Source organism: Protopterus annectens, chromosome 1.part2 (genome assembly GCF_019279795.1).
Source record: "Protopterus annectens isolate FY-2018-M chromosome 1.part2, PAN1.0, whole genome shotgun sequence".
In the NCBI taxonomy this organism is placed as follows: Eukaryota; Metazoa; Chordata; order Ceratodontiformes; family Protopteridae; genus Protopterus; species Protopterus annectens.
In genome coordinates this window covers 325,604,365-325,620,294 of record NC_056727.1, presented here as the reverse complement: position 1 = coordinate 325,620,294, position 15,930 = coordinate 325,604,365, and positions in this window count along the sequence as shown.

Sequence of the window (15,930 nt, the reverse complement as noted above, 5' to 3'; positions counted from 1 at the left end):
CAAGTGTTTAAGGCCTAGGATCCTCTTTGTGATGTACTTTTGCGGCCTCTCTAGTCATTCTAGGTGTCTGGTGAGGTACATGCCAAATGATGATTGGCCTAATGAGGGAAGAGTAGAGGAAGACAATGACCTCTTTCTTCCTAGATGCAAAACCCTTAGTAATGAGATGTGCTACATAGAAGGACTTTCTGACCACAGTGGCTATGTGCTGATCAAAAGAGAGGTTGCTGTCAACTTGTGTTCCCAGATCGCTTATAACATCTTCTGTGTTCAGTGGACTACCATCAATTGTGGTAATTCATGGAAACTGGGTTTTTCCCAAAGGAGATGATGACACATTTTTGGCATTGAGCTTAAGGCCATGGTTCTGACACCAGTTGCTGGTCACAGTGAGGCCATTTTGTAGGATGTCAACATCACTTGGGGAGTTAATAATAGCTCCCAACTTGCAATCATCTGTGAACATTGTCAGCCAGAGACCATTTGTGTTGGCTTGGACTTCAGAGAAGTAGATACCAAACAGGAGAGGACCCAGGACTGACATTATGGGACTCCACTCGTGACTAATCTGCAGTCTGACTTGGAGTCAGCTACTTTCACACTCTGGGCTCTATCTGTGAGGCAGTTTGCATCCCACCTAGTGATATAGGGGTTGATGCCAAGCTTAGTGAGTTTTTCTATGATTCTTGAGTGGGTAATGGTATCAAAAGCTTTGGCCAGATCAAGGTAGGCTGTATGAACCACCTTGCCTTCATCCACAGCTCTGGTGACTGACTCAAAGACGTCAACCAAGTTGAGCAGGTATGATCCATTCACAAAACCAAACCGTGTGGGATCCAGAGTATGGAGATTCCCTGTATCCTTGTTTATTAGGTCCATGATGATGCGTTCCATAGCTTTGCATATCAGACTTGTCAGGCTAATAGGGTGATAGTTCCCAGGGTCTGTAGTCACTCCTCCTTTGTGGAGATGGATAATTGCAGCAGTGCGCCATTTGGCAGGGGTAAAGCCTGAGGTGAGGCTGTGATTGAAAAGAGCACACAGGTGAGGCACCAGTTCACTCTGTAGTTCATGTAGAACACAACTAGGGATATTGTCAGGTCGCATAGAAGCTGTATTCTTGGCCTTTGACAGTGATGTTTTAACCTGTGCAGCAGTAATACTGGGTGCCTGGCAATCTACTGGTATTGTGATTGGTCCTTTTGGGGTGGAGGGGGTAAAGTTGGTACTGAATCTGTTGGCTCGGTATGGGAGGTACCATTGTGCAGTAGCTCAGAGCAAATCTGGGTGTTGCCGTGGAGATTCCTTACATTACTATAGAAGGCTTTGTGGTTGTCTTTACTATCTGCTGCAATTCATTTTTCATACCTAGCTTTAGAGGATTTGATGAGGGATCTCAACTTTTTGTTGAGGCAAATAAGGGAGTTTTTTCCAGTCTTGGGACTTCACCTTATTCCATATCAGTTTCTTCCTTCTGTTGTAGAGTTTGCTTATGGCAGGTGACCACCAGATTGGCTTCCTTTTTTTGGAGGAGAGTGTTTTGGTTCTAATGGGTATGGTGAGTTCCATGTATTTATGTACATGTTCGTACAGTGCACTGGTGTATGATTCTGCAGTCACACAACTATTCTCCATTTGCATGGGTGCCATGAAGTTAGCCACCTCTGTTTTTAGGATCCCAAAATTATCTTTGGAGAAGATTTTTCATGGTGGTTACCTTTGGTGGGGGTGGGAATGTGCATTTCCAAGGTGATTAGTTTGTGGTCAGATCTAACCATGGAGGAGCTGACTATTGGTGTAGAACAATGGTCACCCATGTTAGTAATGACCAGGTCAAGGATGTTGCTACCACTTGTGGAGGTAAGAACGAGCTGGTCCAGGGCATTGGAATTAATGAACTCCAGGAAATGTTGGGCAAGTGTATTGGTACATGAGTAGTTTACCCAGTTAATGGAGGGGTAGTTGAATTTGCCTAGTAAGAGAGTGTTAGGTTGGACCCTAATATTCTCCAGGGTGCTTAGGAATGTGGCATGCAAGTTTTTGGACATGGTTGTGGACCTATAGCAGGCTACAACCTGAATCACTGTCTTACCCAATGTTAGCTACACCTGAAGTACCTCTGATGCATTATGCTGGGCTACCAGTCTGGAGGTGTGCGCATCCTTTATGAATATGGAGACACCACCACCTTTGGAGCTTTGGTCTAAGTTCTGGGGCCGAAAGGTGTGGAATGAGTTATAGCCTGGTAGTGCAGGGGTGCTTTCTGCTGCCTTGAACCAGATCTCTGTTACAGCACAACTGCCGATGTTCTCCATTTTAATGAGTGTCTCAAGTGAGTGCATTTTGAGATTTAGACTTCTAGCATTTTGCAACATGACCCTCAGATTGCATATGTTTGTAGCTGTTACGGTGGTAATTTGGTCTTTGGAACACTGCCTAAAAAAAGGCACTATAGTGGGTGGCAAGAGCCTTGGCCAGTATCCGGAAGCCCAGGGGTGACAGATGCAAGCCATGTCTGGCAAAGCATTGAGGTCTGTCAGTCATGTCATTCCAGGCAGACAGATACTGGATCCCCTTAGAATGACACCAGAAACTTAGCCAATTGTTGAAATCAATCATTTTCTGCTTGTACTGTGGTATCATTCTGGGTGATGGTAGGATGCTGCTTAGAGCTAGGGTCATACCCACCTGGGCTACATAGTCTGAGAACTCCTCCATGTCTCTTTTCATTTAGTCCAGGGAGATACATCTCAGGTCATTCACACCCACATGTACAATGACAGAGTCATATTTGTACCTGTTGTTGAGTGACCTGAGTGCATGCGTTATGTGTCGGATCCTGGCACCTGACAGGCAGCTGACTGTTACTTTCTCCTTATTCAGCCTAGTGAGTTGGACATCAGTGTGCCTCACTATCCAGTCACCTATGACTAGTGTGTTGGGCATGCTGTTTTGCCTTAGGGGTTTTGGTTGAGTGGCACACTGTTTACGAGAGTTATGTGTCTCGTGATTAGTGTTGTGTTGTGGTTGTCAAGTATGTTTCTGACTTGGAGGGCTCTGCTGCTTGGGTAGATTTTTTTGAGAGCCTCCACAAAGGTGGGTGCGTGGTTTGTGTTTTTATGTGAAGGCAGTGCTGGTGTGTGTTCTGGAGGGCTACACGTTCCATGTGGTGTGGTGCAAGTGTTGACCTTCTCCTCTTGACCAGCTATTCCAGTTTTGGCTGGAGACTTTCCATCCAATGATCAAGGTTTCTTTTGAATTTTATCTTCACATTCCAAAATCTTCAGATGTATCTAATTGCAAGGAAATGACATTTGACACAGTGTTATATTGGTCAATTGCATAATAGAGCTGTCTATTCCAGTGTGGGTGGCAGCAGAACAGATTTCAGAGCTTCTGGAGTGAAATTCTCTTCTAAGTTAGATTTAGATAAGCAGGTACTTTCCTTGTCATTTTTGGGAACTGATTTACATCTTTTGTTCAATGTTTTTTTTTTTTTCAGGAGGCAGTATTGTTTGTGTCTCCATTTGGTCACTGTTGTTTGACATGCTGATGTTTGTAGATGAATCTGAGTCATATTATTAACATTTTGAATAAGTTCATTGTGCTGTGCTGTTTGCAAGTTAAGTTACATGAATGAAGTATCCTTCACGAGGTAAGTGGATGTCACGTGCTCTTATAAGTTTTTAATGCTATCAGCACTGAAAAAGTCAGTAATACTTAATTGTATGAGTTTTATGCAGAAAGGTATATTTGTATTGTAGGAAAGATGCATTACAATAGGCATTGTTAGGTTGAAGGATGCCGATTTTAAATGGCAGCTACAGGTTGACATTGTCCATTGTCTGACAAACATCATGGAAACCATATGCATGAAACCATGATTCCTGATCCATATTCATAAGTTCATAGGTTCATATGACGCTAGTGACCACCAGCATCTTTACAAGCCTAGCCATGCAACCCAACCCAATTATGTCTCAAAGTTCCTTGGATGACTATATGGTATGATACGTTAGTAGAGAGGTAGCTAAGGGTTATGTCTATAGGGGTATATTAGTTGGGGATTAATTTACTTGCTGCCACCCTCTGTCCATCAGAGTCATGGTGGCAAGGAAGTGGGGGGAGGCAAATTTGCGACTTTCCATCCAATGATCAAGGTTTCTTTTGAATGGGGTTGGGGTGAATTCTGCTTTACATAGATGGGAACATATTCCATATTGCAGGGCTCCTTTAAGACTCATATCTATCCCGCCAGCAGGTTTTTTTTTATATTGGAAACAAAGTTCAGGTCCACGGATCTAGTATTTCTGATGTTGTTTGTTAAAGGATGCCTTATATGCTAGGCATAGATTGCCTGACAGTAACCTATAGGGGACTGAGTACAGAGATAGGACCTTAAGGAGATCTGGGTAGGACAACGTATTCATAATCTGGATTCTCCTGACCTTTGAGGGCATTTCAGTTGTTGCAAGTGTCTGGCTAGGTACATGCCAAATGGAACATTGTACTCAATGATGGGTCTGATAAAGACTAAATATAGTGGTACTTTTACTTCCTTGGACCTGGATGCTATACCCTTACCTATGAGTTGCACAGCATAGAATGACTTTCTTACTATATTGGCTACATGTTGGTAATGCTAGATTATTGTCTACATATGTTCCAAAATTTATAATTATTGGGTCAACTCTTAGGGGTGTTTTATCAATGAAGTAATTAGCTTTGGTGGACAAATGTCAAATAATTAATAATACATTTTCCAAAAGGCCCACTATAATACATTTCTTTGCACTGATTTTTAATTTGTGGCTTTGGCACCAGTCATTTGTTTGTGCTTGGCCATCTTTTAGAATGTTGGTGTCATGGTGGGAATCTGTGATAGCTCCCAATTTACAGTTACCTGAGAACACAGTAAGCCAGAGGGCTTTGACATAAGCCTTAACTTTGGAGATATAGATGCCAAACAGAAGTGGGCCTGAAATGAAGCCCTGAAGTACTCCACTGGTGACCCATCTCTTGGTGGAAATGGTCTCACTGATGCTGACTTCTTGGGTCCTATCTGTGAGACAGCTTTCAAACCAGTAAGTTACATAAGGATTTATGCCTAGTTCTGAGAGTTTGTCAGCAATACTTGAGTGGGATATTGTACTGAATGACTTGACCAGGTCAAGATAGGTGGCATACCATTTTCCCCTCATCTATCACCATGGTGACCCTCTCAAAGAAGCCTGCTAGGTTAATTAGGCAATACCTTCCCTTAACAAAGCCAAACTGGAATGGGTCCAGTGTTTGCATGTTGCCAATGTCCTTGCTGATCATTTCCATGCTAATTCATTCAATGGCTTTGCATGTTAGACTTGTCAGACTGATAGATCTGCAGTTCCCAGGGTCCACCCTTATGAAGTGGGATGACCATTGCAGCCCTCCATTCACTTGTCATGTAACCTGTTTTTAGGCTGTAGTTGAATAGTGTCTGCTAGGTCATGTTTTAGGCTATTAAGAGGCAACCAGGGATATTGTCATGGTCTTAGTGAGTGCCACCTGGACCTGCTCCCTGTTGATTGTTGGGGGGATATGCTAGAAGGGATTTCAGAGGGGATAGTGGGGGTGAGTGGGGGGGTGATGTTTGAGCTAAATTTATCAGCCAATAGATTTGCTATGTCAGTCTGGTCAGTGAAGGTTGTGCCATTTACCACCAGTTCTGCATACTGCTGAGTATTCCCTTTAGGATTCCTGACATAGTTGAAGAAGGCCTTGTGACTGTCGTTAGCATGGGAGACTACCTCGTAATTGGCTTGCTTGACTTCATTAGACCTCTTAGTTTCTTGAACAGTTGAAGCAGAGAGCTCTTGTCTGTATGAGAGTTGCTTTTAATGATTTTGCAATGACTTTTTTTTCTTTTGTTATATAGCCTGTTATGGCAAGGATTCAACCAGTGTGGTTTGTTTTTTGTGTTGGACCTAGACTTACTTCTGGTAGGTAAAACAGCCTCAATGCATCCATTTACATATTTGTACAGGGTTTCTGAAAAAAATTCTGCATAGGTAGCTGTATTCTCTGGGTTTGAGGGGAGCTGTAAATTTTGCCAACCTATCATTTAATAGAATGTAGTTTGCTTTAGTATAGCTCCTAACTGTTACAGGTTTAGTTGTTTTTTCCAGGTTGAATTTTATTTTGAGGGACAAAGCTTTGTTATCCAACTTCACCAATGAGGACATGACATGGGGGTGGAGTGGGGCTGCCACACTCTCACATGTTGATTGAGTACTAGGTCCAATATGCTTGATCCTCTGGTTGGAGAGCACAGTATCAAACATCAAGGTGTTTGTGGTGATGAAGCCCAGGAAAAGCTGTGCCTGTGAGTTAGATGCAGTATATGTTTCCTAGGTTTATAGAATGGTAGGTGAATGGTCCCATGAATAAGGCATATGTTTGGATGGTGATCACCTCTAGCAGGTCTAGATAACAGCTCTGAACTTCAATGGTCATAGAAGGTGACCTGTAGCTGGCCAGCAGATAGTAGGGAATCTTTTCTATGGAGACTTGGATGTGGATAAACTCCAGGGCATCATCATGTTTAATCAACTTAGAGATAACATTTTCTGCTAACATAGACTGAGACATCCCCTTCTTTAGCCCCTGTCTGTGCTGCTTTTGGTCTACATGTGTGTAAGGCTGCTGTAGCCTTCCACTGCCAGAGTACTTTCTGTGGCTTTGTACCAAGTATTGGAAACAGCATAGATGTGTACATTGTCTTGATTGAGGAAATTTTGTAGGTTGCAGAGTTTCTTGTTTAGGGTCCTGAGCAGTGACATCTTAAGGTTGCTTTGAGATTTTTTTTTTTTTGCTATGTTGGTAGTTTTGTCATTTTGACATTGCATAAAAAAGGCTGTAAGGGGATGGATAAAGTTTTAGCCAATACCAGAAAGCTTGCGGTGGAGGAGGTGCAGATCATCCTTGGCAAAGCAAAGTTGTCTGTTAACCATGTCCTCCCATGCTGGTAGATAAGGGATTCTGCTGGGATAACATCAGAAACTAATCCAATTTCTAAAATCAGTCATTTTCTGTTCATATTGGTGAATCATTCCTGGTGAAGATAGAATGCTGCACAATACAAGGCACATGCCTGTCTATGACACATATTCAGAGAGATGCATAATGTCTCTTTTCATATTGTTCAGTGAGGTATACCTCAGGTCATTTACATCCACATGAACTATGATATAATTGTAGTGGTGCCTGTGGTGCAGTGACTTGAGTGCAAATCCTATCTCCAGCTAGGTTCATAGGTTGATACTAGGCTATCGGCCATAGGGCCTATACAAGCCTAGCCATAACAATTCCCTGGCTATTTCCTCCCATACTATTTACTTCCCTGGACCCCTGTCTAGCAGGGCAACTGATGTGATCCCCGGGGTGAATTTCCTTTCTCCCATCCAGTCATCAAGGTTCCTTTTGAAGAGGGCCAAAGAGGCACTCTGCTTGACATGTATGGGCAGTCTATTCCAGGTGTCTGGGAAGTCTCTGGGTCAGGAACCTATCCCTCCAGCAGTTTTGTTTATTGTGATGACAAAGTTTAGATCCCTTTTTTATTTGGCTCTGAGGGAATGAGATTTCTTTAAGTGTAGCATGTCCAACAGCTCTGGGTTTGACATGGCCTTGTATGTTAAGCAGAGATCGCCTCGGAGTAGACGATATGCGACAGAGTATAGGCAACAAACCATTATCTTCTTGTCCATCCTGGTGAGAGTGGCATCTGTGTGTTGTACAACAGAATCCTTTATGGCAAGAGTAGTAGCTTAAAAACCTCAGCTTTGGCCGGCTAAGATCTAGCTGTATTCAACTGGACGTATAAGAGAATTTAAGTACCTTTTATCTGCACTTTTTTCAAATAATACAGTATTTAAATTGATTTAATTGTGTTGCATGAATATTAACTCAAGTGGAAGTTTTGACTCTGTTCTTCAGTTAGTGCTTGCTTGAATTTTATTGTCTGTTAGTAATTGCAGGTGTGGGGGTAGCCACATTCTTTGATTCCTGTCACTGCCTATTTAAGTGGTACAGTTTGAAATATTTTCTGCTTAAAAACCTCAGCTTTGGCTGGCTAAGATCTAGCTGTATTCAACTGGACGTATAAGAGAATTTAAGTACCTTTTATCTGCACTTTTTTCAAATAATACAGTATTTAAATTGATTTAATTGTGTTGCATGAATATTAACTCAAGTGGAAGTTTTGACTCTGTTCTTCAGTTAGTTTCCTACCCACCCTCCCTGTTTTTGTTTTGGTGTTAATCTTAGTGGCTTTGAAACTGCCCGGCCAATACTCCTTCTGGGACCATCTCATTTGCTCACTCAACTGAGTGCAGTGAGATCATATTCTGATTTCAGGCACTCCTACTGTGTACAAAGAGAGCATCTGGGAAAGAGAACAAAAAAAAATGTTTTAAGCTTGTTTCCTGCCTTTCCTGTTAAGTGGTCTAGACTATTTGTAGGCTTCTGAGCCCCCAAGCCCTTCTGTGTTGGAGGGAAGCCTTCTAGCTTAGTTTTTTTTCTTATAACTAGCCAGTTTTCTAGTTTCAGCACTCAAATATGTTTCTTTGATCTCAGCACTTATTCAGAACTCATTGTGAGCACTACATAAGCTGCAAATTACTACAGCACTCAACTTCCCTCACTTGTCTAGAGGAAAGCAGTTTTTAGTACTTAATAAATAAGCACCTATCCAGGCATGTCTAAGGGTCAGCTCCCAGTGATTTATCCTGTCTACCTGATGAATTTGGGCATCTTGGGGCAATGCAGCAATTGCCTCATGTACACAGACAACCCTCGCCTCCTACCACCCAGCAATACAACCTGTGAGAGATGCACTTATATAGCCAAACTGGAAGCAAAGCTCTCTTCACCCAAGACTGGACTAGACAGTCAAGAGGAGAAGGTAAACACTTGCACCACAGCACACTCATCACATAGTCCCTCAAAACCTACACCACCAAAACACACACATAGAAACACAAAACACACACCTACATTTGCGGAGGCTCTCAATAAAAACCTGCCCAAGCATCAGGGACATCCAAAGCATAAACGCAAGCAAACTCCGCCACCCAACACAACCCAAATGACACATAGCCCACAAACTCAGTGTGACACTCAACCGCAACCCATAAGGCATAACAATGTACCCAACACTCTAGTCATAGGTGACTCCATGGTCAGGCACACTGATGTTCCACTCACTAGACTAAACAAGGAGAAAGTTACTGTCAGCTGCCTGTCAGGTGCCAGGATCCACCACATAACACATGCACTCAGGTCACACCACAATAAGTACAAATATGACACTGTCATTGTCCATGTTGGTGTGAATGACCTGAGACATACCTCCCTGGACTACATGAAAAGAGACATGGAGGAGTTCTCCAATCTTGTATCCCAGGTAGGTATGACCCTAACCCTGAGAAGCATCCTGCCATCACCCAGAATGATACCACAGTACAAGGACAAAATCATTGACTTCAACAATCGGCTAAGCTTCTGGTGTCATTCTAAGGGGATCCAGTATTTGTCTGCCTGGGACGACATGATCTACAGACCTCAATGCTTTGCCAGAGATGGCCTACACCTGTTGCCCTTAGGAATCCGGATACTAGCTAAGGCTCTTGCCACCCCTATAGTGCCTTTTTTAGGCAAGGTTCAAATGACAAATTCACCACCGTAACAGGTACAAGCAAGCAAAATCTGAGGGTAATGCTACTTAATGCTAGAAGTCTAAACCTCAAAATGCACTCACTCGAGGCACTCCTTAAAATGGAGAACATTGACATCTGTGCAGTGACAGAGACCTGGTTCAAAGCTCCAGAGAGCATCCCTGCATTACCAGGCTACAATTCATACCACACCTTTCAGCCACCTAACCCAGAATGAGGCACTAAAGGCGGAGGCGTGTCCATATTCATTAAGGATATCCACACCTCCAGGCTAGTTGCACAGCATAATGCATCCGAGATTATCCAAGTGCAACTAACTCTGGGCAAGACTGCAATCCAAATTGTAGTTTGCTACAGACCCCCCACCATGCCCCAGGATTCCCACTCCTCATTTCTTGATACACTGAAAAGTATTAGGGTACAACCCAACACCGTAATAATGGGCGATTTCAACTACCCCACCATTAACTGGGAAACTTACTCATGTACCAACTCTTTTGCTCAACGTTTTCTAGAATTCATAAATTCCAATGCCTTGGATCAACTTACTCACATTCCCACCAGGGGCAGCAATATCCTAGACCTGGTCATTACCAACATGGGAAACCAGTGTTCCACACCAGAGGTCAATTCCTCGTTGGTCTGATCCGACTACAAGCTAATCAGCCTAGACATCCACATCCCACCCCCACCCCTAATTAGGGAAACCATTGTAAAAAACTTCTCCAAAGCCAACTTCACACTTCTTAAGACAGAAGTGGCGAACTTCATGACACCCATGCAGACGGACAATCGAGGTATGACTGCTGAATCCTACACAAATGCACTTTATAAGCACTTACACGAGTGCATGGATCATGCTATCCCTAAAAGAACCAAGATGTTATCTTCCAAAACAAGGAAGCCAATCTGATGGTCCTCTGTCATAAACAAACTCTACAACAGAAGAAAGAAACTGTTGCAAAAAAGAGTAAAATCCCATGACTGGAGGAACTCCCTGGTCAACCTCAGTAAGAAGCTGAGATCCCTCATAAAATCCTCCAAAGCTAGTTATGAAAAGAAAATTGCCACTGACTCTAAAGACAACCACAAAGCATTCTATAGCTATGTCAAGAATCTCAATTGGAACACTCAGATCTGCTCTGAGTTACAGCACAATGGCACTAAATATACAGAACCAACTGATATTGCCAACATCCTAGCAGATAGGTTCAGTGCTAACTTTATCCACCTCTCACCCCCTAGAGGGCCCATCTCTATACCGGAAGAATGCAAAGTTCCTATAATCACGGCTACACAGGTAAAAAACACAGTCTCCAAAGCCAAGAACACAGCATCCATGGGACCTGACAATATCCCAGGCTGCGTTCTACATGAACTACAGAATGAACTGGCACCCTACCTAAGTACCATGTTCAATCATAGCCTCACCTCAGGCTTTGTACCCACTGAATGGCGCACCGCGATGGTTATCCCATTCCACAAAGGGAGAGCCACGACGGACCCCGGGAACTATCACCCCATTAGCCTGACGAGCCTGATCTGCAAGGCCATGGAACGTATCATCATGGAACTCATAAACAAAGACATTGGTAATCTCCAAACTCTGGACTCTACCCAGTTTGGATTTGTAAAAGGCAGATCATGTCTCCTAAACATGATTGACTTCTTTGAAGCAGTCACCAAAGCCATAGATGAGAGTAAAAAGGTTCACACAGCTTATCTAGATCTCGCCAAGGCTTTTGACACCAATCCCCACTCTGGAATTATAGATAAGCTCACTAAACTAGGTATAAATCCCTATGTCACAAGATGGGTTGCCAACTGGCTCACGGACAGAACCCACACTGTGAAAGTAGCAGACTCCAAATCCTACTAGAGACCAGTGACAAGTGGAGTACCACAGGGTTCACTCCTGGGTCCTTTCCTGTTTGGTATCTACTTCTCTGAAGTGCAGGCTAACACAGAAGGTCTTTGGCTAACAAAGTTTGCAGATGACTGCAAACTAGGAGCCATAATCGAAACTCCTAACGATGTGGACAAACTACAAAAGGGCCTCACTGAGATAGATGTCTTGTGTCAAAGCCATGGCCTGAAGCTCAATGCCCAAAAGTGTATTGTCATCCCCTTTAGTAAAAACTCTGTACCTATGAACTACCACATAGCTGGTAGTCTACTTAATGCCGAAAATGTTATTAGAGACCTTGGGACACAGGTGGACATTAGTCTCTCCTTTGATAATCACATCACCACAGTGGTCAGGAAATCCTTCTACATGGCTCATCACAAAAGGATTCTCATCCAGAAAAAAAGAGGTTATTGTTCCCCTCTACTCATCACTCATTAGACCCATTATAGATTACAATGCCCCTTTTGGTATGTACCTCACAAGACATCTATAACAACTGGAAAGGCCACAGAAATACCTGACAAAGAGGATTACTGGCCTCAAACAGATGCCCTACGCAGACCGTCTCAAAAAACTACAGCTTTACTCCATCTTTTATCGCCTACTCAGGGCCGATCTCTGCCTAACATACAAAGCTATGTCAAACCTAGAGCTGTTGGACATGCTCCACTTAAAGAAATCCCAATCCCTCAAAGCTACACGCTGTAGGGACCTAAACCTTGTCACCACAATAAACAGAACATGATGGAGGGATAAATTCCTGTCCGAGAGACTTCCCATACTCTGGAACAGACTACCTATCTATGTCAAACAGAGCTCCTCATTAGCACTCTTCAAGAAAAATCTTGATGATTGGATGCAAAATGGAAAATTCACCCCAGGGATCACTTCTGTGGCTCTGCTCGACAGGGGCACAGGAAAATAATTTTCTTGGGTGGCGAAAGCCAGGGTTCATTTGTTGGCTAGGCTTATATAGGCCCTAGGCCCAATAGCCTAGTACCTACCTATGAACCTATGAACCTAGAAAAAGTGTTTGCTTGCCCTATGGGCTTTGTTCTTGGGAGATCATTGGATGATGGCCTATGGCAGTATACAAAAATTGTAATGCTCAGCTTGTCTCAGAATATTAAATGGAATACAGTTGTACCGTTTAGCACCACAGGCTGCCGAGTAGTGATGTCATGCTTTTGACAGTGTGCATTGTGTTATAAATGACACATGCTGAGCATTACAGGTTTTTGTACACTGCCATTTCCTGGACTGTTTACTTAGCTCAGCTCTGTAGTACTTTCATTACATTGGTGTTGCTGCGACATAGGGGATGGGAGTGAGACATGAAGAGATGCTTCTGTGTTGTGTAGTCTCCTCAAAAGTTGCTTGCCGAACAGTCTTTATGAATTACTTTATTTTTTATGGCAGGAAAAAAAAGAAAAAAGTAATTTGTTTTTCCTGGTACTTGGCTACATCTGCCTGAGGAGCTAATCATGGAAGTTATTCATCTCAACTAAAAGCTGATGCTGATTTGCTGCAAAGGAAGGCTTCATCTGCATGCAGATATATATATATATATATATATATATATATATATATATATATATATAATGGTAAGATGGTGAGGAGTAATTGTTTTTCATCCTCAGTGAGTGAGACTGACAAAACATGAAAACCTCAAGGTCTAGTTATTTCAATTAGTTGTTACACAAAGCTAAGTGGTGCAAGTGACACATGACCTACTTGGGTGGTAAGGGCATGTTTGTTCTGCATGTAAAAGATTTGTCAGTCTTGGCTTGTTTGATTGATTTACTTTAAGTGAATGGGCTACAGTCACAAGACAATATACAAGAATGGCCAACATGCAACTCAGTTAGACTTCCTCCTAGTAAGGAAAGGTATTTGGGTGGAGTCAGAGACTGCAAAAGCCAGCCCCATTGAAACATTTGGACAAAATCCCCTGGTGGCCACAATCACCAGCAAGCAGTGAAGAGAGAAGGCTTTAAGATCAACAAAAATGGCTGAAGATCAGGAAGTTAACTGAAGTGAAAGCACAATAGTTGTAGGTTCTAGGCTCTAGCACATCAGACAGATGAGGAAATGGGTGAAGATGAAGAATGGCAGATTCTCAAGACAGCATGTGGGAGAACTGTAGAACAGATATGTGGTCAAGCCAAGTATGGAATAAGGTATATAAGGAAATGTGGAGATGAAATGCAGAAGTCCAGGAAGTTATCAAAACAAAGAAGGAATGCAGGGAAAAGTGGGAGACAGAAAAGTGGCTAAGAAGGAATACTGGCTGGCTAAAAAAACAGTTGCAATAGCTAACAAATCAGCTAAAAAGGCAGTTGCAATAGCTAATGAAGAGGCTATAAAATCAATTGCAGTAGCAACGATGGAAGCATCAAAGGCACTCTACCAGCTTCTGGAAACTGACTCAGCAGATGGCACACAGAAACTCTGTCAGGTCGCAAGTGAAAGACTGAAAGATAAAGAAGATAGTCATCAGACACCCTATATAAGAGATAATAGCAACAACCTGCTCATCAGTCCATGGGACATCAAAAGCAGAGGAAAGGAGTACTTCTAGCAGCTTCAGAATGAGGAAAAGTCCAAAAAAACTGTACTGCCACAGACACAGTCTACGACAAAAATGGAGGAAGAGCCCATCCTAGAAGAGGTAAGAACAGCACTAAGGAAAATATCAGGGAAAGCAGCAGGCTCAGATAAGGTCAGGGAAGATATGATCAAGATGTTGGGAGAGTTAGGGGGACATATGGCTTCAGGGGGTACTCATAGTAGTAAGGAAAGAAAGACGTAATCTTGATAACTACAGATTAAGCATACTAGTGCCAATGTACAAAAACAAAGGGAACATTCACAACTGAGGACAGTATAAAATATCAAACTCCTACCCCACCACAATGTTTGCAGTGAGCCAGATAGTTGAGAATTAGGTAGAGATGAGGAAAAGTCTAGCTGGCATTCCCAGACTTGGAAAAAACATATGACAAGGTCCCAAGAAATCTGATTTGGGCAGTCCTGCTATGATTCAAAGTCCATAGAAACATGGGTTAAATTCATGCGTGCTGTATACAAGGACCCAGAGGCACAAGTGGAAACCATGTCCAGACTTACAGAGGAGTTCCACGCCAGAGTGGGCATGCATCAGGGTTCAGCTCAGAGCCCTCTTCTGTTTACATTAGTGATGGTCTACATTGGTAAACAGGTTGGAGGGAACAGATTAACAAAGCTGTTGTTTGCAGAAGATGTGGTATTACAAGCAGAGTCTCAACAGGATCTTCAGCAAATGATAGGAGAATAGAATGCAAAACTGAAAACACATGGGATAAAACTGAGTACAGACAACACAGTTGTCATGGAACCAAATGAGAGACATTGGAATAAGCTGATAACTGAGACAGAAGGGAACGTACTGGAGCAGGTTAACAGCTTCCTGTATCTGGGAGATGTGGTTGAGGAGAAGGGAAGTATGATGAAGAAGTTAAAGGTAAAATCATGGGAGATGGCACAGACTGTAAATGATAGTGTAGAATGTCAAAGAAGTTGGAAGATATGGTTTATAAACAGTTGTGACCAGTACTGCTATATGGTGCAGAACCCTGTGCAGTGAAGGCAAAGCACTTCAGGAAGCTACAGCTGATAGATATAAAGAGCCCAAGATGGGGCAGTAGGCTGCACAGTGTGGGACAAATAAAGAAATAAGGACATCAGAGCAAAAACCAAAGTAGCTCCAATTGCAGAGAATGCCAATGAGAACAGAGTATGGTGGTTAAAGAAGGGGGTATCTCAGTCTATGTTCACAGCAAATGCATCTCTAGGTTGATTAAAGGAAAGCAGAAGACATTCTGGTGAAGAAGACTTTGGAGAGACAGAAAGAAAGCTAGAACACACTGAGGATGTTGAACTAAGAGATGGTGGGATTGCATGAGAGAAGACCTGCACCAGTTAGGTATGACCATCAAAGAAGGCAGGAGAGTAGAACTGAATCAAGAAAGATGGCAACAGTTGATATGACACCCTGACCCCATGTACAAAAATTTGAAACATGGGAAATGATGATGATGATGATGATGATGATGGTGATGATGATGATGAAAGGTCAACAGTCAGTCCAACATCCATTAAAGTATCAGTATCAGTCAGTAGCTGGCTGTGTAGTGCACAATTCTCTACAGAATGCTTTTATAAAAAGTACTTCCAAATGATTGCCGTGGGAGCAGGCACTGTATGTCGGAATTTAGTATGTGTGCATCTGTGTTTATGTATGTGCTCACAAGTTTTTCCTTGTAATGGTAC